The sequence below is a fragment of the Rhinolophus sinicus genome, linkage group LG01 (assembly GCF_036562045.2).
Source record: "Rhinolophus sinicus isolate RSC01 linkage group LG01, ASM3656204v1, whole genome shotgun sequence".
NCBI lineage: Eukaryota > Metazoa > Chordata > Mammalia > Chiroptera > Rhinolophidae > Rhinolophus > Rhinolophus sinicus.
Genome location: NC_133751.1, coordinates 194,301,187 through 194,323,292, shown reverse-complemented (window position 1 = coordinate 194,323,292; position 22,106 = coordinate 194,301,187). Strand labels below are relative to the sequence as shown.

Below are 22,106 nucleotides of genomic sequence, written 5' to 3'. Positions count from 1 at the left end.
ATGTTCTTCAGGAATGCTCTGCTCCCCTTAAAACAAGGTATAACGGAAAAAAAATAATCAGTTTGGAGTCAGTCATATATGAGTTCTAATTCTTGTTCTCATGCTTGCTAGCTATGTAACTTTACTTTTCTAAGCCTCCGTTTCCATTTCCATAAAATGCATGTAAAAAACGGATCTCTTTAAAAAAAAAAAAGAAAACCTCATAACTTGGTTGGCTGTTGGTTGGTATAAATAAGAGTTGTACATCACCCAGCAAAATTCATGGCAGATATTATGTGCTCAACAAATATTAGTCCCCTCTTCACTTTTGCGCCTCCAGTAGTCAAGGAGCTGTGCAGAGAGAGGAAGGGGAAGTTGGGGGCAGACATTGACTGTTCGAGGATTCATTCATTCATCATTTACTTGTTCACACCTCATTGTGAGAATCAATGGCCCTTGATTCTATAGGTGAAAATATACCACACACATGTCCTGTCATTCAGATTGGGACAAAGGAATTTCTTCTCTTAAATACCTATGGAGAAAGCAAAGGGTCTCTTTGTAGCAAGGGTAATAACTGAAAACATGGCTTTATCGATAACAGTAATAATATTGAGAGTTTAATATGTGCCAGGCACTGTTCTATTCACCTTTCGCGGATTATCTCCTTTAATCCTTTCAACTTTGTGATGTAGGTTTTAGTATTGTAGGTCTTAAGGGTCAATTAGAAAGAAACTTGACATTTCAAGGCATCCAAGTAACCCAAAGCTTTAGATGTGATTGACATGGACTAGGCCCCAGTTCAGAGCAAGCAACTCTAAAACGTACTTACCAGGTTCTGTAAAGATATGCTATAAATCAGTGTGATTCAGGAGGAATGCTTGATCAAGAAGAATAAAAACTATTACCTTGGTCAAAGCCAATAACGTGAACAGTTCATCATAAAACAGCCAGCACCTGACTTAGGTTCAGAGCCTACGCAACTGGGTAGCCAAATCAGAATCTCTACAGAAGAGACAGCCAAGTCTCGTAAGTTAACCACTATCCTGGTCCAGAATTCATCATCTGTTCATTCAACAAATCTTTGAGAGGAACTCCCATGTGCTGGGTACTGTTCTGGACCCTGGACAGCAGTGAACAAAGAGACCAAAAATATCTGCCCATGCAGAGCTTACATTCTTGAGTGGCTATAGAGACATTAAACAAATAAATAAGTAAAATGCACATCAGTTGATGAAAAGTGCAGAAAAATAAAGCAGGGGTAGGAAATTAGGAGCTCTGATTAGAGTGTGGGGCAAAGCGACAAAGGGAGGGCAGGCTGCATCTACAACTGCAATAGGTCAGAGGAAGTCACTCTGAGTCTCCAGGTTAGTAAATGCACCAAGTCCTTCTGCCAGGGAAAAAGAAAACAGAATAAAAATAAAGATAATAAGGAAACACACAGGTGTATTACCGTTTTTATACCAGGTTTTGGTGTAAACATCCCGATTAGCACCTGGTAAGCATATTTTAGAGTCACTTGCTCCAAACTGGGGCCTAGTCTATGTCATGTTACTATCGCATGAGTGTTGTCAGCTTTCTAATGTGTTTAAAATATTTACAAGTATATGATAAATTAGACATAATTTTAAATATTTAGAAATCTTAGGTTTAACCAGTAATTACTGTTTACATGTTTCCCATGTTGAGTTCATGTCTTTCTATGTATTTCTTGTATAAAAGTATATAAAGAGAATCGCTGAGCTTTCATTTTTTCAAAGATTCATTGATTAATAAATTAATAAGATTAATAAATTAGGCATTTAAAAAAGTACAGAAAGAACTGTTTCTCTCCACGAACAAAAGCCCCTCAAACATGTTACATGTAAGAAACTGAGGCCCAGTGAAGTAACTTACCTTATTCAAAGTCCCAAGGCTTGTGAGTGGCAAAGCCACTGAGGATTTGAACGTGACCACTACACTAATAGCCTCCCAACTGTGAAATGTTTAAAGTGTGTGGCACAGAACCTGGCACAGAGTGGGCACTTAATATTTCTCTCTTCCTGACCCCAGCCTAAATCAAACTGCAAAGGTAATAAGGATAATCCAAAATACTGTGCAATCTCTCTCTCTCTCTTTCTCTCTCTCTCTCTCTCTCTCTCTCTCTCTCTCTCTCTCTCTCTCATACACACACACACACACACACACACACACACACACACATACACGTCATTTGAATAGTGTGAGGTAGTCCTGACAAAGAGCCTTTATCAGCTCCCTTCCCTCATAGCTTTTACCAAATCAAATCCTTCAGAAGACAAACACCCATCTGAGTAGGTGTAGTAATTTCACCCATTCAAATGATCTGAGTAGGCAAACGGATCAATAGCTTGGTGATGGTGGCAGCAGTCTGCAATGATGGCCCTGCAATGAACTACACCTCCCTCTAATCACGACCTTGGATAATCACCTCCTATTGAACCTGGACTGTGCCCGTGACGCACCAACAGAATGAAGCAGAACTGACTCTGCAGGACTTTGAAAGACAAATTAGGAAAAGCTTTGCAACCTCACCTTGCTGTCTCTGAGTGCTCACTCTGCGTGGAAATCAGCTGCCCTATGAGAAGTCTGACTGCCCTGAAACCACCATGCTCTGAAGAAGCCCAAGGTAGTCACATGTTGAAGCTGCTGAGAGTGTTCCAGCCCAAAAGCCTTCAGATGCCTCCAGCCTCAGCCACCATCTGACTGCAACCACATAAGGGATCCCAACAAGCAAATATTGCCCAGCTGAGCCCATCAACCCCTAAAGCTGTGAAAGATCGCAATAAATCATTGTTTTAAATCACTACGTCTTGGAATGGTTCTTACTTTACGATGAATAAACAGTAATCACCCTGAAAGCACTCTATTTGGCATTTTTTGCAACATGTTTTTTAGTTAGTAAACATTATGTTTCTCTAGATATTAACTACCCATTCCTAAATGTCCAGTCAGCATGCTTTTTTCCTTTACCCTTACTCAGAATAGTAATAACATACACTTTATCTAATATTTCAAAATTACCACCTATCATGATATCCAGACAAAGAATATTTTCTTTCTCCTTCTTCAGGAAACGGTTGAAAATGAATTTAATAATGAACATTTTCCAAGCAACATTCTACTCCAGAACTCATGGGAGTTATAAAATAACCCGAAACTAAGAGGGTGAAACGGCTCACCCTTTAAATTCTTTGTATCTTGAAGTCTTTGATTTAAATCATTATTTTTAAAAAATCAAATCACACAGTGCTCTTAATAAAGCATTATTATTTCAAGGAAAAGGCTAAAACTTTCCAAATGCAAATGTTTAGCTGGAGTAGATTTTTAAAAGATTCCAAGACATTAGTCAGGAGATGGATTGCTTTGCTATTACAAGTCTGGGTTATAATATCACTAGAACCAAATTCCCGTCAGATTAGTCTTTACTCAAAATGAATGTTTGTAATTATGAAATGAAATAAGTTTTAATTTGAATTGCCTAAAAAGGGGAAACCAAATATTGTGTAATTACAGGAGAAGAAATTTGAGATGGAAAACAAGATAGTGTTATTTACAAGTAAAAAGGCTTTTATGGGATTATGGGGCTTTAATGTGCATATTTGTAGGATTTGGGGTGGCAGAATTTGGAACTAAAATATTTTTCATCAGCGTTTATTTACAGTGTGCACGCAAGAAATGGAATCCCAGACACATCTGATATTGGGCTTATTTAAACCTTTTATATCCCTACTAAATCTGAAAAGACTCAAATGTTAGCCACACATAATGGAAGTAATCGTGGAGTGTGATAAAATAAGTATTTGAAAACCACATGCAACTTTTAGGCTCAAATCCAGAACTATAAAATCCACCTAGAGACATAATGAGCCTGACTCTCCTTCTTGGAGGAGGAAAAGCAGTGTGTGTGTGTGTGGGGGGGGGGGGGGGGGGGGCGGGGAGATGGGGGGAGTGAGGGGGGGGAGGGGAGGATGTCCTTATTCTCCTTCCACAGTTTGTGGCACCTGAGTGGAGCCCCCAAATGGCTTGTAAGTGCTTTACTGCAAAGGCTGCCCACAAGCACCATTTTGCTTCTCTGTAGGGCAGCTATTTCTTATCCTCTGCAAAACTGTGACTTCAAAGCCTTTTTGTCTCTATCTTACATTTTTTCCTGCCTTCTTCTAAAGCCCCACTTCTCCTTCCCAGGAGTCTAGGACCTGAAGACAACAAGTCTGTTCCAGTTATCTATCCCACAGCCAGCATCACTCAGCTATGGTAGCACTGAACCTTTCTCCCCAACCTTTTCTGAAATCAAGCCTTCCTATTGAGGCCATCGTTCCTCTGCTGGGGACAAACTAATTTACAGTAAACTGTCTTTCCCAGAGCTATTGCCTCCTGCAAAGATATGAGAAAGACAGTTCACAGTTTGCCGAATACCTTGGTTTCTCTTCCTATTTTGCACAGTTGTTACTGGAAAGTAGTTGCCCAGCCAGGCAGTCTACTTCCCAAATTTTCTTGTAGACAGCTGTGGCTATATAATTGAGTTCTGGTCAACGAAATGGAGACAGAAGTGATAAGTGCTACTGCAAAGTTGGCCCATGAACACCTTCCATACAGCTCTTCTCTCTGCTCTTTCCCCCATGCAGCTGACTGGAAGGGAGATAAAACCCAGGGTGACTGGACAAAACCTCCATTAACAAGGGTTTATGAGTGCTTTAATGGTAGATGGGCACCCCTGTACATAGTCGCTCTCCCAGTGTGATTAAAAAGTAAGAAATACACTTTTGGTGTTCTCTCTCTCTCTCTCTCTCTCTCTCTCTCTCTCTCTCTCTCTCTCTCAATCTCACTGCAGTTATGCTACCCTAAACCCTACTTAATGCAAAGGAATCATTCTCTACTGACAGAAACTCAGAAAACTTGGGGCAGATTTTGGAGGGTGAAAGGAGCTTCCCAATTCCCTACAAATCACCTGGTAGTTTAAAAGTTACCTACAGACAGACAGTGTAATTAGACTTGCAGCTGGGACTTGCCATCAGTCAGTCACCTGTGTAAGGGTGCCCATGTGAGTCAGTTAGAGACTCTGCCCTCGGGCTGTCTTCCTGCTGCAGGGCTTTCTTCAACCTAGTTCGTCACTGTTTGCACACAGCAATCATTGCTGAGCCTCAGATATTTTCAGCAAGCTTTCCCAGCATTTCAATTCAGACGTTGCCTGATCAATGAAAATCTCCTATCTTGCGATCTCATCATTTGTCCATTTGTTCATTCATTAACTCATTCATTCATTCAACACTTAGTCAATACCCCAAAAATCAAGTACCATGCTAGGCACTGACTGAACATAGATAAGTTACTGTCCATTGGTGCCAGCAAGTAAAGGAATGCTCATGAGAACAGATAAAAGCTGTAAAACAATAATCTAGGTAACCGTATAATTATCATTATAGCCGAAGTTATTGAGCCCATGTTCTGTGCCAAACACTGCTCAGAACTTGCTAGTCCTTATTTTATTTGATACTCACAACAATCCTACCCTCATATGCCAGACAGAGAACTCAAGGCTGGGAGACTAAGCAACCTGCTGAAATTGCACAAATAACTACAATCAGGGTTGAGATTTAAACCAAGTTCTGTCTGATTTCCAAGTTATTCACTATGTAACTTTGGGCAAATTAGTTAAATGCCACAGCTCTCCATTTCTAACCTAAAACGTTATCTCAGGCACAAAGAAGTGATTTCTGCTAAGAGTTCAATTGCAAGGTAGAGATGTTTACACTCTCCCTGCCCATAGTATACTTTATGAACACTATGTGCAAAAAATCTGGCCTCTTGAACAATTTTCTTGCTTCTGAAATAGCAGCGGGTGGTGGAGGAAGTTTAAATAAATATTTACAGTATTCATATTATGAGAGAATTTTCCAGATGGTGCGTCTTGAAATACTGATTGCCTTCACACAAACTCAGATCCCTCCCCCCTCCCAGTGAAGGCATCTCAAACTTCATCTTTGCAACTTAAAACAGTTGTGATAAGGTGGTCACCAATGATTGAATGACACCCGCGGCTCCTGTTCCATGCACCCACGTGGGCATGACTGTGGGCTCTGGAAGGGCCCAGAGCAAAGCACGTCCTGCCTAAGTGTCTGGGCTGTGACACGTACCGCGGGTGTCAGGAGCCCCCACTGAGCCTGGCTTTGCTGCCAAAGGCGCACTTGATCAAATCTCTGCGCTCCAGGTGCTTACTCAGGCTCAGCCAGCGACAGATAGCCCAGCCTCCCCTGGAGAACTGAAAAATACACATTCAGAAGAGACTTGGAGACTGAGAAGTGCTGAGAGAGAAGCACAGAGAAAGGCTGCCAGGCAATCGGAGAACAAAGCCCGTCCATGCCCAACCGTGGAAGGAGCACTAAGAAAGATGCACTTGGGAGCTTTATTTACCAGGCTGCAGCCCCAGGGTGGGCGGGGTCAGCGTCACCTCCCAGAGATGGACTGAGGAAGCAGAGAAAGGAGTCTACCTACAAAGTTTGTAAAGTGAATCTATAACACCCACTGCTCTGTGAGGAAAGTGGAGTATGTTCATGAAAAAGAATTTACTTTCTGGGGTCGTCTTCTCCTTCTCCTCCTTCTTCTTTTCCCCCCAGCTGAGCTGGGTTGTAAAGTTAAGAGTGAGACTTCTGGAGTCAGACACCGAAATTTCAATTCTCCCTTTACTACTTCCTGTGTGAATCTGGGCAAGTTTCTAAACCTCAGTTTCTGTGAATATAAATGTGAGTTAATAACTATACCTACTTCCCAGGGTTAACAACAGTTAAGTTTCATGTAAGACACTTAACAAAGTGCCTGGAATTAGTCAATGCTTGAACAACTTCACACATTTGTATGGCAGACTTGGGATAGCAACCAATGAGATAAGTCGCTGTAGAGTAGCAGTTCTCAAAAGCGTGGTTTCAGGACCCCTTTATAGTCTTAAAAATTATTGAGGACCGCAAAGAGTATTTGTTCATGTAGATCATATCTGTTAGTGGTTGCCATATTAGAAATTAAAACTGAAAACACCCTTAAATATTTATAAACTAACTCGTTTAAAAATAACACTAATAAATCCATTACATGTTCTGTAACATTTTTATGAAAACAACTATATTTTTACAAAACAAATAATTTAGTGAGGAGAGTGGCATTGTTTTACATTTTTGCAAAGCTCTGTATTGTCTGCTTTAATAGAACAGGCTGGATTCTCAATATCTGTTTCTGCATTTGATCAGTTGTGATATGTTGTTTTCATTAAAGTAGATGAAGAAAATCCAGCCTCACACAGATGTGTACTTGGAAAAGGGAGGAATACTTTACTAGTCTTTTCAGATAGTCGTGGATCGTTTCCTTTGATGTAACACTAAAATTCTGCAAGTGGTAGTTTCTCTAAGGCAAGTTGCAATGAACAATCTGAAACTATATAAACAAACTTACTTTCTGAAGTCTCTTACACTTTGAATGGATCTTTCATTTATGCATGACTTTCTAACACCATGCATTGGTCATTTGGAAAATTCTGCTTCAAATGAATGTTGACACATTTCATTATAGAACGTCGTCGTCATACATCATGTAGCTTCTGGAATACTCCACTGTACAGTTGTGAAAGAATGAGAGTAAAAAAGGCAAGTAGCCACTTATTATTATTATGATATAGTTTTGACCTTGAAGACCTCATCAAAGGATCTTAGGGACTAGAGTGTTGCCAAGACCACGCTTTGAGAATGGCTACTTTGAAGCAACATAGAAAAAAAAATCTGTTTCAGATAGAAATCTGGGAGAAAGTCAAGAATAACAGAGTCTGGGGGAGGGCCTAGGAAAAAGCAAACCTAAGCACCCCTACCCCATCAAGTGGTGGAAAAGCTGAAAGGGAGGTTAGGGAAGAGATATATCTAATTTACGGTTTGAAGGGTTTTTTGGTGGGATTTGTTGTATAAGCCATTTCTCTGTCTGCCCTGAAAAAGCTTCAGAAACTAATGTTGTTACACAAGTGAACTCTATGACAGGAAATAAAAAAAGATACTAAGTTTTATGACCTGGTGGGTGAAGCCCGGAGAAAGCAAGCTTGGTCATAGGACCCCAGAGCAAAGATGAAAGTTGGGGAATTTTCAGAAATACAGGGCGGGGTGATGGTGGAGCGGTTGATACATTTCTGGGGAAATAGGAGTTTGATGTGATCCTATCTGGTTGTTAAAATCTGAGTGACCCCAGCTGACAGCTAGGGTCGTGGGCATCAAGGCGTCAGCCTGTCCTCCAGCCTAGGATAGCTGGCTATGTTTTCAGCTGACCAACTCTACGCAGGAGAAAACACCCTTCTCTTATCATAGGGGAGCAGGTGGTGGGGGTAAATTGAGGCCCAAGTAGATTTTTCCAGAGGAAGGTGGGGGAGTAGAAGAGAAATCTCCCTGTGGAGAGTAGAAGCCAGTAAGTCCTTGACCCCAGTGACCTGAGTCCAGTCTGGCTAATCAAGGAGAATAAAATCAACAGGTCTTAGGAAAGCCTAAGCCAACCGTTCTCAACTGGAAGCAATTTGGCTCGCAGGGAGCATTTGGCAATGTCTGGAGACATTTCGGTTGTCACAACCTGGTGGGGAGGAGTATTGTTGGCATCTAGTCAATAGAGGCCAGAGATGCTGCTAATCATCCCATAATGCACAAGACAGCCCCACAGCAAAAGGTGTCCACCCCGAATGTCAATAGCACCGAAGTGGAGAATCGCTGGCCTAAGTCAGTCCCTCCCTGAGATGCTCTGGGCCCAGCATCCTTGAGCTACACTTCCCCCTATACAATGGGGAGCAATTTTCAACAGCATTTCAGAGTTTTATGGGTAAAAGGGAATCAAAGATTGGATGCACAGTTATTCCCACATGAGGAGCCACAGGGAAAAAACCGGGGGAGGACAAGAATGAAAACAGATCACAAATATTAAAGATGCTGATGAGCTTGGCCTTGGACAAACTGCTTTCTGTACCTTCAACCCCTTCACCCCTTAGAGCCACCCTTTTCCCCACCCCCCTAACATTCCAGGCTCCCAAAGCTTTGTGATCTTTCTTCTTTGCAAACCTGTTCCTGGGAAAGGATCCAATGTTACTTCTTGCTTCTTCCTAATGTAGGACGGCAGTAAATTATCATGATTCCTTTCTCAGGGATATTGGCATTTTAAGCCATATTGTCAACTGTGTAATGTGAGAGTGTGTGTGGGGTGGGGGGGAGGTAGGGGCAGGGAGCACAGTTAACTTATATGACAGAGTATGAGGCAATGGCAAGTGCATACGGGAAGGTCTGGGGTTTAGGGCTAGAATATAGCAGAAGGTTCCTTCTTGGTAGCCTCAAAACCACATCCTGGAAGGCAATATAGTAAAGAGGATAATAATAACCAACTCTATCTACTGGGTACTTGCTATGGATAAGCACTGTGCCTCACCTGTATCAACTCATTTAATCTTCACAACAACGGCCCACTGAGGTAGTTATTACCGCTATCCTCATTTTATAAATGAGGAAACTGAGACACAAAGAGACTTAAAATAAATTAAAAAAAAAAAAAAAATTCATTCAAAGCCCACCAACAGCTCAAGAAGTAGGAGTCAAACACAGACAGCCTCACGGCAGAGGAGAGCATGGGCTCTTAGCGCCGCTGCTCTGATGCTTCTGGTGCTGTAAAAAGAGCCCCGACTGGAAGGAATGGGACCCACACTGCACTAGAAGCGTGTTTGGGGCAGGTCGACTCCACTCAGGGTTATAGTTTCCTTCTTTACAAAGTGATAGAATTGAACCAAGCAATCACTGAATTCCCTGTAGTCACTAATGTTCAATGATCCAGATAATGTTCATGGTCCAGATATAAAATTTCAAAATAAGCAGACTTTAAATTTTCTTTGGTGCCATTTCTGCTGAGCAACATGGTTGGGTACACAGCATCCTCTTAAGGAAATCTAGCAATAAGAACTCGGCCCCATACAGATGCCCACTGCCTTCGCCTAGTATTATCCCCTTTGCAATGGTCGGGCCACCAGAGCAAAGTCCCCATTCCCTTATTTGGTTGATCTCTTTGGATAAGAGAGAGGAAAGCAGAGTAAACTAAATCAAGTCGAGGTGCAAATGGATGATGAGCTCCAGGGATTTCCCTTGTTCACAATGTCAGGGAAAAAACTGTAAAGGCAATAGGGAAAGAAAAGATATCTGAGGGTATGACAGACTTTCTAGTGCTCCTAACATCACCAGCTCTCATGCCTCTCCAGTCTAAAACTGGTTCCATGAGCGTGTCCCACATATTTCTTCTGTATGTCATTATGTTTAGGAAATAGCTAGGCTCAAATCAGTACTCAAAAAGTGCTCAGAGGTTCACTAAGAAAATAATGGCTCAGCGTGCCTTAAGTTTTATTTTGTTAAGTTAATCTCTGTCGTAATAAAGTTAGAAATCGAGTTTAGCTCTTGAAAAATACAACTTCACCACCTAACAAGTCAGGGATTTATCAGAATGTTCCTACATGCTCCGGCCAGACATCTCCTCGGAGAGAACAAATGACACATAACACAACATTTTGCTTCTGTAAGTACCAAACATAGAAGGGGTTATTATAATATACTGGGGAGGGGTTGGAGAACCTGCATCTTGACACATAAAGCTACCTAAAGAATTTCCTGTTTAAATCGTGAAGATTACTTTGCATTTTTGGAGTCAGTTTGGGCCTAGAGGCATGAATTACACACATATACATACAGAGAGAGAGAGAGAGAGAGAGAGAGAGAGAGAGATTATCTCTGCTCTGCAGGATTTTGCAGTCTAGTGAAGGACAGATATGTAAAAAAAAAGAAGAAAAAAAAAGCAACCACCATTCAGGTACGAGGGAAGCGTAGGAGAAATTACTGGGTTTACCTGGGGGACTTGGCGAAAGTTTGGCAATGAGAGAGAATTGCCAAGATCCTTTCAGTTTTCAGTTTCAAGACAGAAAACTATTTCAAAGAGTGCCAAGCACGTGACAGCGGTTGCCTATCACCAGGAGCAGAAGCCCAAACACTTCTGTCCACTGCATCTGAGTCGCTAGGAGGACACACCTCAGTCAAGCACTGGATGGAACAACCCTTCACTCACACATAGAAGGGCATGAGCAAGAGCCGCTCCAGTGGTGGGCGTCAATCCCCCACAGCTAGCAGGTTCGTCCCAGCAGCACAGGCAGAGCCACTGGCCTGCACGCACCCAGTTCCCTCCCTGAAGAGGACAGATGCAGTACAGTAGTAGGGTTGGCCATATGACATACCTGCTTGAGTAGAACAAAAGAGCAAACACTGCATCTGAAACAGAAAGATATGCCGACACAAGTACATGCTGTAGGAACTCTACACTTGGCAAGGAAATGTTCTAGGCCCAAAACCCATTATTGTATAGCCAAGTGAGGGTTGAAAGACTGTCTGCATGAGTGTATGAGACTACCTTTTCCAACAAAGAAGCTTAAATCAAAAAAGAAAGGAATATATATATTGTTTCATGGAACTAAACAACCCAGTGGTAGTTGGCTTCAGGCATAGCTATATCCAGGTCCTGAAATCATGTCCTCAGGGATGCAATTTTCTCTATTTCTTGTGTTTGCCTCTGTTTTGGCTTCATTCTTAGACAAGTTTCCTTTAGGAGTTGATCACAGAATGTTCAAGTTTATATTAACTTTTCAGGATTCCCAGAGTCCTGCAATTATTCCTAAAATCTTTCATTGGCCTGCTTTGGGTCATGTGACCACCTCTGAACCAATAACTGTGGCCAACAGATCTAGACTTGAATCCCCACTCTTGTATTCCTGGCTAGCTTTACTGTCATGAGCCTCACATTATTCTCTGCAGACTGACAGATAGTAATGCCCACTTTGCACTAGGAAAGGCAGTGAATGCTCACTAATTGGTAACTAAGACTACCATCATCATTAGGAGTTTTATTCCTATAGGAATTGACTAATTTTTCTTTTTTTCTTTTTTTTTTTAATTTATCGGGGTGACAATTGTTAGTAAAATTACATAGATTTCAGGTGTACAATTCTGTATTACATCATCTATAAATCCCATTGTGTGTTCACCACCCAGAGTCAGTTCTCCTTCCATCACCATATATTTGATCCCCCTTACCTCCATCTCCCACCTCCCACCCCACTTACCCTCTGGTAACCACTAAACTATTGTCTGTGTCTATGAGTTTGTGTTTCTCATTTGTTTGTTTTGTTCTTTTGTTGTTTTTGGTTTATATACCACATATCAGTGAAATCATATGGTTCTCTGCTTTTTCTGTCTGACTTATTTCGCTTAGCATTATACTCTCAAGATCCATCCACGTTGTCACAAATGTTCCTATATCATCTTTTCTTACCACCAAATAGTATTCCATTGTGTATATATACCACAACTTCTTTATCCATTCATCTATCGAAGGACATTTTGGTTGTTTCCATGTCTTGGCCACCGTAAACAAAGCTACAATGAAAATTGGAGCACACGTGTCTTTATGTACAAATGTTTTCAGGTTTTTTGGGTAGATACCCAGGAGAGGGATTGCTGGGTCATATGGTAATTCTATTCGTAATTTTTTGAGGAACCTCCACTCTGCCTTCCATAATGGCTGTACCAGTCTGCATTCCCACCAACAGTGTATGAGGGTTCCTTTTTCTCCACAGCCTTTCCAACACATTTGTCTTATTGATGATAGCCATTCTGACTGGGGTGAGGTGATATCTCATTGCGGTTTTTATTTGCATTTCTCTGATGTTTAGTGATGTTGAGCATTTTTTCATATGTCTATTTGCCATTTGTATGTCCTCTTTGGAGAAATGTCTCTTCAGGTCGTCTGCCCATTTTTCAATTGGGTTGTTTGTTTTTTTGTTGTTGAGTTTCATGAATTCCTTATATATTTTGGATATTAGACCCTTATCGGAGACACTGTTTGCAAAAATCTTCTCCCATTACGTTGGTTGCCTCTTTATTTTGTTGATGGTTTCTTTTGCTATGCAGAAACATTTAAGTTTCACAAAGTCCCATTCATTTATTTTAGCTTTTACTTCCCTTGCCTTTGGAGTCAAATTCATAAAATGCTCTTTGAACCCAAGGTCCATAAGTTTAGTACCTATGTTTTCTTCTATGCAGTTTATTGTGTCAGGTCTTATGCTTAAGTCTTTGATCCATTTTGAATTAATTTTGGTACATGGTGACAGATAGCAGTCCAGTTTCATTCTTTTGCACGTGGCTATTCAATTCTCCCAGCACCATTTATTGAAGAGGCTGTCTTTTCTCCAGTGTATGTTTTTTGCTTCTCTGTCAAAAATTATCTGTCTATATTTATGTGGTTTTATTTCTGGGATCTCAATTCTATTCCATTGATCTATGTGTCTGTTTCTCTGCCAATACCATGCTGTTTTGATTATTGTAGCCCTGTAGTACAAGCTAAAGTCAGGGAGTGTGATATCTCCAGTATTGTTCCTTTTTCTTAAGATTGCTTTGGCTATTCGGGGTCTTTTGTGGTTCCAAACAAATCTGATGATTTTTTTGTTCTATTTCTTTAAAAAACACCATTGGGATTTTGATGGGGATTGCATTAAATCTGTATATTACTTTGAATAATATGGCCATTTTAACTATGTTGATTCTTCCAATCCATGAGCATGGAATGTCTTTCCATTTCTTTGTGTCTTCTTCAATTTCTTTAAAAATGTCTTACAGTTTTCAGCACATAGGTCTTTCACATCTGTGGCTAAGTTTATTCCTAGGTGTTTTACTCTTTTTGCTGCAATTGCGAAAGGAATTCTTTTTGTATTTCTTTTTCTGAAATTTCATTGTCAGTATATAGGAAATCAATGGACTTTTGTATGTTGATTTTGTAGCCAGCAACTTTACTGTATTCGTTGATTGTTCTAATAGGTTTTTGGTGGAGTCTTTAGGGTTTTCTATATATAGCATCACGTCATCTGCAAGGAGTGACAATTTAACTTCTTCATTCCCAATTTGGATGCCTTTTATTTCTTTCTCTTGCCTGATTGCTCTGGTGAGGATTTCCAACACTATGTTGAAAAGCAGAGGTGATAGGGGACAGCCCTGTCGTGTTCCTGAACGTAGAGCAAAGGGCTTCAGTTTTTCACCATTAATTATGAGATTAGGTGAGGATTTGTCATATATGGCCTTTATTATGTTAAGGTATTTTCCTTCTATACCTATTTTATTAAGTGTTTTAATCATAAATGGATGTTGTATCGTGTCAAATGCTTTTCCTGCATCAATTGATATAATCATATGATTTTTGTCCTTTATTTTGTTTATGTGATGTATCACATTGATGGATTTGCGGATGTTGAACCATCCTTGTGCCCCGGGGATGAACCCCACTTGGTCGTGATGAATAATCTTTTTAATGCATTGTTGTATTCGATTTGCTAGAATTTTGTTTAGGATTTTTGCATGTGTATTCATCAGAGATATTGGTCTGTAGTTTTCTTTTTTTGTGTTGTCCTTACCAGGTTTTGGTATCAGGGTAATGTTGGCCTCATAAAATGAGTTAGGGAGTACTGTCTCTTCTTCAATTTTTTGGAAGAGTTTGAGCAGGATTGGTATTAGATCCTCTTTGAAGGTTTGGTAGAATTCACTAGTGAAGCCATCTGGTCCCGGACTTTTGCTTTTGGGAAGGTTTTGGATGACTGATTCAATTTTGTTACTGGTGATCGGTCTGTTTAGATTTTCCAGTTCTTCATGGTTCAGCCTTGGAAGGCTATATGTTTCTAAGAACTTGTCCATTTCTTCTAGGTTATTGAATTTGGTGGCATATAGTCCTTCATAGTATTCTTGGATGATCCTTTGTATTTCTGTGGTGTCCGTGATAACTACAACTTTTTCATATCTGATTTTGTTAATTAGTGTCTTCTCTCTTTTTATCTTAGTGAGTCTAGCCAAGGGTTTGTCAATTTTGTTAATCTTTTCAAAGAACCAGCTCTTTGTCTCATTTATTTTTTTGTATTCTTTTTGTTCTCTAATTCATTTAGTTCTGCTCTGATTTTTGTTATTTCCTGTCTTCTGCTGACCTTGGGTTTCCTTGTTCTTTTTATAGTTCTTTAAGTTGTAACATGAGGTTATTTAGGTGGGATTTTTCTTGTTTTGTGAGCTAGGCCTTTAATGATATACATTTCCCTCTTAAAACTGCTTTCGCTATATCCCAAAAATTTTGGTAGGATGTATTTTCATTGTCATTTGTTCCTATGTATATTTTGATTTCTCCTCTAATTTCTTCTTTGACCAGGTCGTTCTTTAAAAGTATGTTGTTTAATCTCCATGTATTTGTGTTTTTTCCTGCTTTCTTTTTGCAGTTGACATCCAATTTCAAAGCTTTGTGATCAGAGAATATGCTTGGTATGATTTCAATCTTCTTAAATTTGCTGAGGCTGATTTTATGTCCCAATATATGGTCTATCCTTAAGAATGTTCCATGTACACTAGAAAAAAATGTGTCATCTGATGTTTTAGGATGAAGTGCTCTATATATGTCAATTATGTCCATTTCATCTAATGTGTCATTTAGGGCTGCTATTTCGTTGTTTATTTTCTGTTTGGATGATCTATCGATAGCTGTCAATGATGTATTTAAGTCCCCCAGTATAATAATGTTTTGGTCAATTTCTCCCTTTAGTTCTGTTAGTAGTTGCTTGGTATATTTCGTTGCTCCCTGACTGGGGGCATAAATATTGATGACTGTTATGTCTTATTGTTGTATAGTCCCCTTTACCATTATGAAATGTCCATCTTTGTCTCTTGTTACCTTTTTCACCCTGAAGTTTTTTTCATCTGATATCAGTATGGCTACACCTGACTTTCTCTGGATACCATTTGCTTGGAGTGTCAATTTCCACCCTTTCACTTTGAGTCTATGCTTGTCCTTGTAGCTGAGATGTGTCTCTTGGAGACAGCATATGGTTGGGTTTAGTTTTTTGATCCAATCTGCTACTCTGTGCCTTTTTATTGGTGAGTTCAGTCCATTTACATTTAGGGTGATTATTGATATGTGAGGATTTCCTGTCATTCTATCTTTAGTTTTCTGGTAAGGCTGTGTCTCCATTGTTTCTTTGCCTTTTTGTTGTTGTCTATTATTTCTGTGTGGTGGTATTCTATGATGTTTCCCTCTGTTTCTTCTTTTATTACAGTATATATTTCAGTTCTGGATTTTTTTTTGAGTGGTTACCCTTAAGTTTATGTAAAAGAAAGTTTGATATTTAGAGTATTCCATTTTCTTCAGCACGCTTACTTTCTCCATTCCCATATTCCAGTTCAGGCCTTTAGTCTCCCCCTTTTTATGTTTTGGTTGCCACAAATTGTCCCTGTTGATGGTGGTTGAATAGCCTCCTTTAGTATTTCTTGTAGTGCAGGTCATGCATTAGAAAATTCCCTCAGCTTCTGTATGTCTGGAAAGGTCTTTGTTCCTCCTTCATATCTAAAGGATATCTTTGCTGGATATATTATTGTTGGCTCATAATTTCTCTCTTTCAATAGTTTTAATATTTGGTTCCACTCTCTCCTGGCTTGTAGAGTTTCTGCTGAAAAATCTGATGATATTCTAATGGGCTTTCCTTTGTAGGTTACCGTCTTCTTTTCTCTGGCTGCCTTGAGGATTCTTTGTTTGTCGTTGATTTTAGACAGCTTCAATACAATGTGCCTTGGAGAAGGCCTGTTGGGATTGGGGTAATTAGGTGTTCTATTTGCTTCTTGGATTTGAGGATCCAGTTCTTTTCACAAGTTTGGGAAGTTCTCGTTGACTATTTCTTTGAATATACTGTCTGTTCCCTCTCTCTTTCTTCTCCTTCTTCTATGCCCATTATTCTTATATTGCTTTTTCTGATGGAGTCAGAAAGTTCTTGTAGAGTTCTTTCATTTCTTTGAAGTCTCAAGTCTCTTTCTTCTTCCATCCGTGTCATTTCCAGGTTTCTATCTTCGAGGTCACTGATTCTCTCCTCCATCTGGTCAACCCTACTACCTAAGCTGGCTATTTCATTCTTAATTTCTTCTATTCAGTTTTTAATCTCCAGAAATTCTATTTGGTTCTTTTTTAAAATTTCAGTCTCTTTCGTAAAATGCTCATGTTGTTCTTGATTGTGTTTCTGAGTTAGTTAAACTACCTTTCTGTGTTTTCTTGCATCTCGTTGAGTTTTTTCAGAACTGCAATCTTGAATTCTCTGTCATTTAAGTCACATGTTTCCATATCTTTAAGTTCCTTTTCTGGAGACTTTTCACTTTCTTTCTGAGCTGTCTTGTTGCCTAGGTTATTCATGGCAATTACTGATTTATTATTTCTCTTCCAAGACACCTACAGGAGTGGCTTCTGCAACAGGTTGATAGGAAGAGGTCTTTCTTTTGTTTTCCAGTACTTGTGGGTAGAATGTTTTATTTTCTCTCCGACTGCAGTGTTTTATTCTGTCTCACACAGTAGTGCTATGTTTTCTTTGCACTATTCCAGCTTCTCACACAATGGGGAAATTCCCTGGGAGACGGGCTTCTCCTCTGTTAATAGTTCGCCTGGGTCACAGGGAGCAGTGTCCATGTGGGTATGTGGAGAGCTTTTGAAGTTCCAAAGCTCTTCCTGCACCAGATTCAGAGCCCGTATGTTTCAGGAGTTCTGTTTACTCCTGCAGGGATCCACCCAGATAGGTGGGGTCAGGGGTGGGGTGAGTTGTGAGCAGTGGCCCAGAGCAATGGCGGCCACCACCCCCACAGCCAGTCCTGCTTCCACAGTTCCCTCCCCTTTGCCGGAACTAGTTGGGCTGTGAATGTTTGTCTGCGGTCCACAGTTCTCAGAGCAGCAAATATTCTGTTCTTTTGATCTGACACTGCTACTGTTCCGCTTCTAGCACTGGGCAGGTGGGGGCGGGGCGAGCTCTGGGAGGGTATAGAGCAGGCGGCTAGTCTCAGTGCCTAAGGCTTCCTTTCTCTGCTCAGCAGTGAGGGCTTAAACCACCGCTTTCAGCCTTCTTCCCTCAGTCTTCTCTCTGAGGTCTCTGCCGTGAGCGTTGGGTTCTGCCGTGAGCATTGGGTTCAGCCATGTTATATGCTGTTGCCTCAGCCCTGTGGGCCATAAGCAGAGCCCTAGCAGTCCAAGTTCTTCCCTCTACCTCAGCTGTGGTAATTCCGGGATGCAGCGAGCTCGGAGAACTGAGCTAGGTCTGCGTCCTGCACCCGCGCAGTTCCGTCTCCGCACTTCTCCCTTCCCTCCTCCCCCGCTCGCGCAATTCGCCCACCTTTAGGTGAATTCAGTAGTGAGCCTCTTCATCTTGCCTGTCTGCTGTGCAGGGAGTTGTTTGTGGAGTTATTGTTGTTCGATTAGTTGTAAATTCCAGGGGAGATTTACAGAGGCTCACCTCACGCTGCCATTTTAATGACTTAATATAGTTTTTTCCTTTCTTAGATGTGTATACATTTTTTTGGTACCCTCTGTATATGACATACATATATATATATATATATATATATATATATATATATATATAGAGAGAGAGAGAGAGAGAGAGAGAGAGAGAGAGAACCAGGCACATGGTAAGCACTACGCAAGTGTTTGTTATTATTATATTATTGTTAGTTTACTACAACAATGATGATAAAATTAGTTAACGGTTTTGAATAATTTATAAGTATTTCTAAACACTGTTCTAGGTTTATGGATTATCTGATTTTGTCAAGAAAAACCCTCATGAGAAGTGGCTACTGTAATTATTCCTATTTTATAGCTGAGGATACTTAGATTCATTTAGGTTAACATATTTGTCCAAAGACACACAACTTTTTATTTGCTAATAAAAAGCAAAGCTATGATTAGATGAACCTAGGCAGTTTGACCATGTTCTTAACCACTCTGTGACTGTAACGATTATTCCTTTTGTTTGTTAGTGTTCTATGGTGTTTAAATGACTTATACAGAGATTAGACCTTTCTCCTCCACAGTAACACTATTAGTCTGATGCCATGTTCTCTATTTTTAGAGATAAGGAAGTTGAATCTCAAGGAGTTGGTGAGCCTTCTATTAAAAGCAGTCAATTTGAGTTCTGGTCCATTCTTTTCCTATTATGGGTCTTGTGTTTTCCACTTTTATTTTATTCAGCTTTATTCCCGTTTCTCTGATTTTCTTCTCCCTTCTTCCTCCATCCTTCAATCTGGATTTGCAGCATGTGAACAACCAGGAAATGATTTCTTGGGATAGTCACAAAAAAGTCCAGGGTGGTATTAATATAAACTGCAAATGATGAATCTGGTCACCTGAGCCCACAATAAATTTATGCAAATCCCACTGCATTCCATTTAATTTAATAAAATTTTACCCAACACATTCTGTGTGTTAGGTCTTAGGGATTATCAAACAATGTCCAACACACACACGTACACATGTGCCTGTGCATACGAACACACACCAACACCAACACCAACAAAAAAATCAACCAATTTAGGTGCCACAAACCCCTTCAGATGAGAATTAAAGAGAGTCTGAACAGCTAAGATCACTCTACCCATGTCTTCTCTGTCCTTCATAACTTCCCCTTTGTCACTCTTTTTCCAAGAAATAAAAACAAAGGTCAAGATGGGACTATAGGGAAATGGGACGGGAAGTTCCAGAGACCATGGAAAAGTGTGAAAAGGACAGGCTGTTGACCTACATAAACATGGTTCACTGAGTGGAATTTTAGTCCCTTTCACCTCTGCAGGCCAAATGCGGGTGCGTGCTGGAGGGAATGGCATGAAGTCATAAGGGAATGACTTCACCGCATTCTCCACGTAGACGAAGGGCATCTTGCATGTAATAGTGAGCAGCTGTCTTTTTGCTCAAATGACAACATGAAAGGGAGAGCCCTGGACTCTCAGCATTTGCCAACAATGTTTAATGCAGGGTTAGCTGACAGCTGTTCTTCGTCCTGGGTCAGCGTGTTTGAGGAGCAGGGCAGCACCAGTGAGCATAGTCAAATTGGAACATTCAAGAAATAGAAGAGCCTGAAGGCCTTACAGCTAGTGCTCTTTAGAGTTGCATCCTTTCACTTGAATAATGAAGTTTCTTTTGTAATAGACTGAATTACCTGAGTGTTGAAGAATTGTTTTAGAAATGCTGCACCCGGGGTCACAGCGCATCAGATGATTTTGAAGACATCTTTTGTTTGCGTTATCAGTGTTTGTGAAAATTGATTGTGAATGCCTAATTTAGCATGCATGCATTCTCCATGTAGCTTCTTTGTCCAGGAGACAGTTGGTATAAGCTGGTGGGTGGCTGTTAGATGCTTGTAAGGGGTTTCTGGTCGGAGCAGGGAAGTGGGGATCCATTGGTGGGTACTTTCATAATTTCAGTGTTTAGAACAATCCTGAATCTATCTGCTTATTCTTGACAGGAATGAATAACTTTAGATGGTAAAAGACTCCTGTGCCTCCATGAATCGAAATAGTCAAACCGTTAATCTAACTGGGGATACTGAGGTAGGTGAGTTTCTGTAAGACCTTCACTCAGTCTTGATTCTTTAAGTCAGTGGCTATTATATTTTCCCTAGAGATGATGTGTCAGGATGGTTTCCTAGCTAACAGGAAGAAGGCAGCAGCATACAGCTGAATATATAATGTTGAGTCTGGAGACCTTTATTTTAACATTGGCTTTGCCTATAACGCTATGTCACCTTGTGAAAATGGCTGATTATCTCTGATGTTAGCTCCTCATCTGGAAAATGTGGAAGTTGGTGAGATGACCTCCAAGGCCCTGCCTAGCTTTAACATTCTATGATGCCAGGAATATTGTTTGCTGAAAAGTCACTGAGCCGACCTTGGAAATTACTTCATGCCAGTGAATCTCTTTCTTCCTTTTAGTGGAACATGATCAGAAGAATGGTTTCATATTATAAAGCATGAATATGTTTCTTTGGGACCTCTCCTCCACTGCTTTATAGAACCCAAGTGCCGAAATCCATTTGTGTCTGAGACAAGTGCTAAACAGCAAATACTTCCATAGAGTTCACCATTGACATTGAAGCTGCTGTATGAATGCCCCGTTTGGTAACTTATTACTAAGAGGCTGGGGAACTTGAAGAGAAGGTGGGTTTGAGAATCTTGTTCACTTTTGTGATGCTTTTCAAAGCTTCCCTACTGGGAAATCACTTTGATCAGCACACCGAAAAGATCCCTTGGGAGCTATTCCTATATTGTGAAGCCCCAGTGGTATTGTAACGTCTTTTAGAATGATGCTGCTAGGTGGGCACAGTCTCTGAATTTTACCACCCCCACCCCAAGATTATTTTCCATTCATTGAAGCTCTCGACTTGATTCTAGTTGTTCCCTTGGCTGGCTCTGGTCCACTCTCAGACAGTCTCAAGCCTCTTTGGTATTTGGTTAGTTTTGATGGGGTGCCAGGAATTCATTCCAAAAGACTGACACACTTTCATATTTTTCTTCTGTGGCAAAGGGGGTGGGTCAGAAAAATAGAATAAACAATCAATGAGTACTTCATTCACTAATCTCAGAATGCTATTTACCATTCACAGGACTTATTTTCTGGATGACTATGGCGTCTAGCACTGAAAGAATTACATGAATTAGACAGGATTTCTTTGTTCTTGATTTTGGTGATCACATGTCATCAATTTTTCTAAATGCTCAAATTAATATAATTTTTATTCTTGTCTAGAAAGATGATTTGCTTGATGTAAAATAAAGAGGACTTAATTTCTATCATTAGACTACTTCTCACATTAATTTACAAATAGGAAAAATTCTCTTGTTAGACTGCGCCATTGGGTTCTGATTTCAGAAACTGGGAATCCTATGATTACAGGCTTATATCTCAATAGCACAGAAAGAAGATTCAAATGTAGTTTTTAAAAAAAAAAAATAAGAAGTGGTGGGTATAACAACATGGTTTACGTATCTCCATCAGAACCAAAGCAAGAACAGAAAGAGCAAAAGCTCAGTCACTAGGGTAAGCTCCTCCCCTGTGGGTTAGATGATGAGCATGATTGTGTGTTGAGCTTGTTATTAATTGGATTTGCTTGTTTTTGTGTGTCCTTGATCTCCCCACATAGGCCCAGACAGACAGGCAGGGCGTGTATAAGTTTATAGCTCCGGCAGTGCTCAGTGCTGGAG

General features: G+C 40.3%; 1 long non-coding RNA gene across 1 annotated transcript in view; it reads right to left on the bottom strand.

The window, feature by feature from the left end:
- LOC141568293 (uncharacterized) overlaps positions 1-22,106 on the bottom strand; it is a 179,474-nt gene that overhangs the window by 40,177 nt on the left and 117,191 nt on the right. The gene's annotated exons all lie outside the window — the stretch shown is intronic.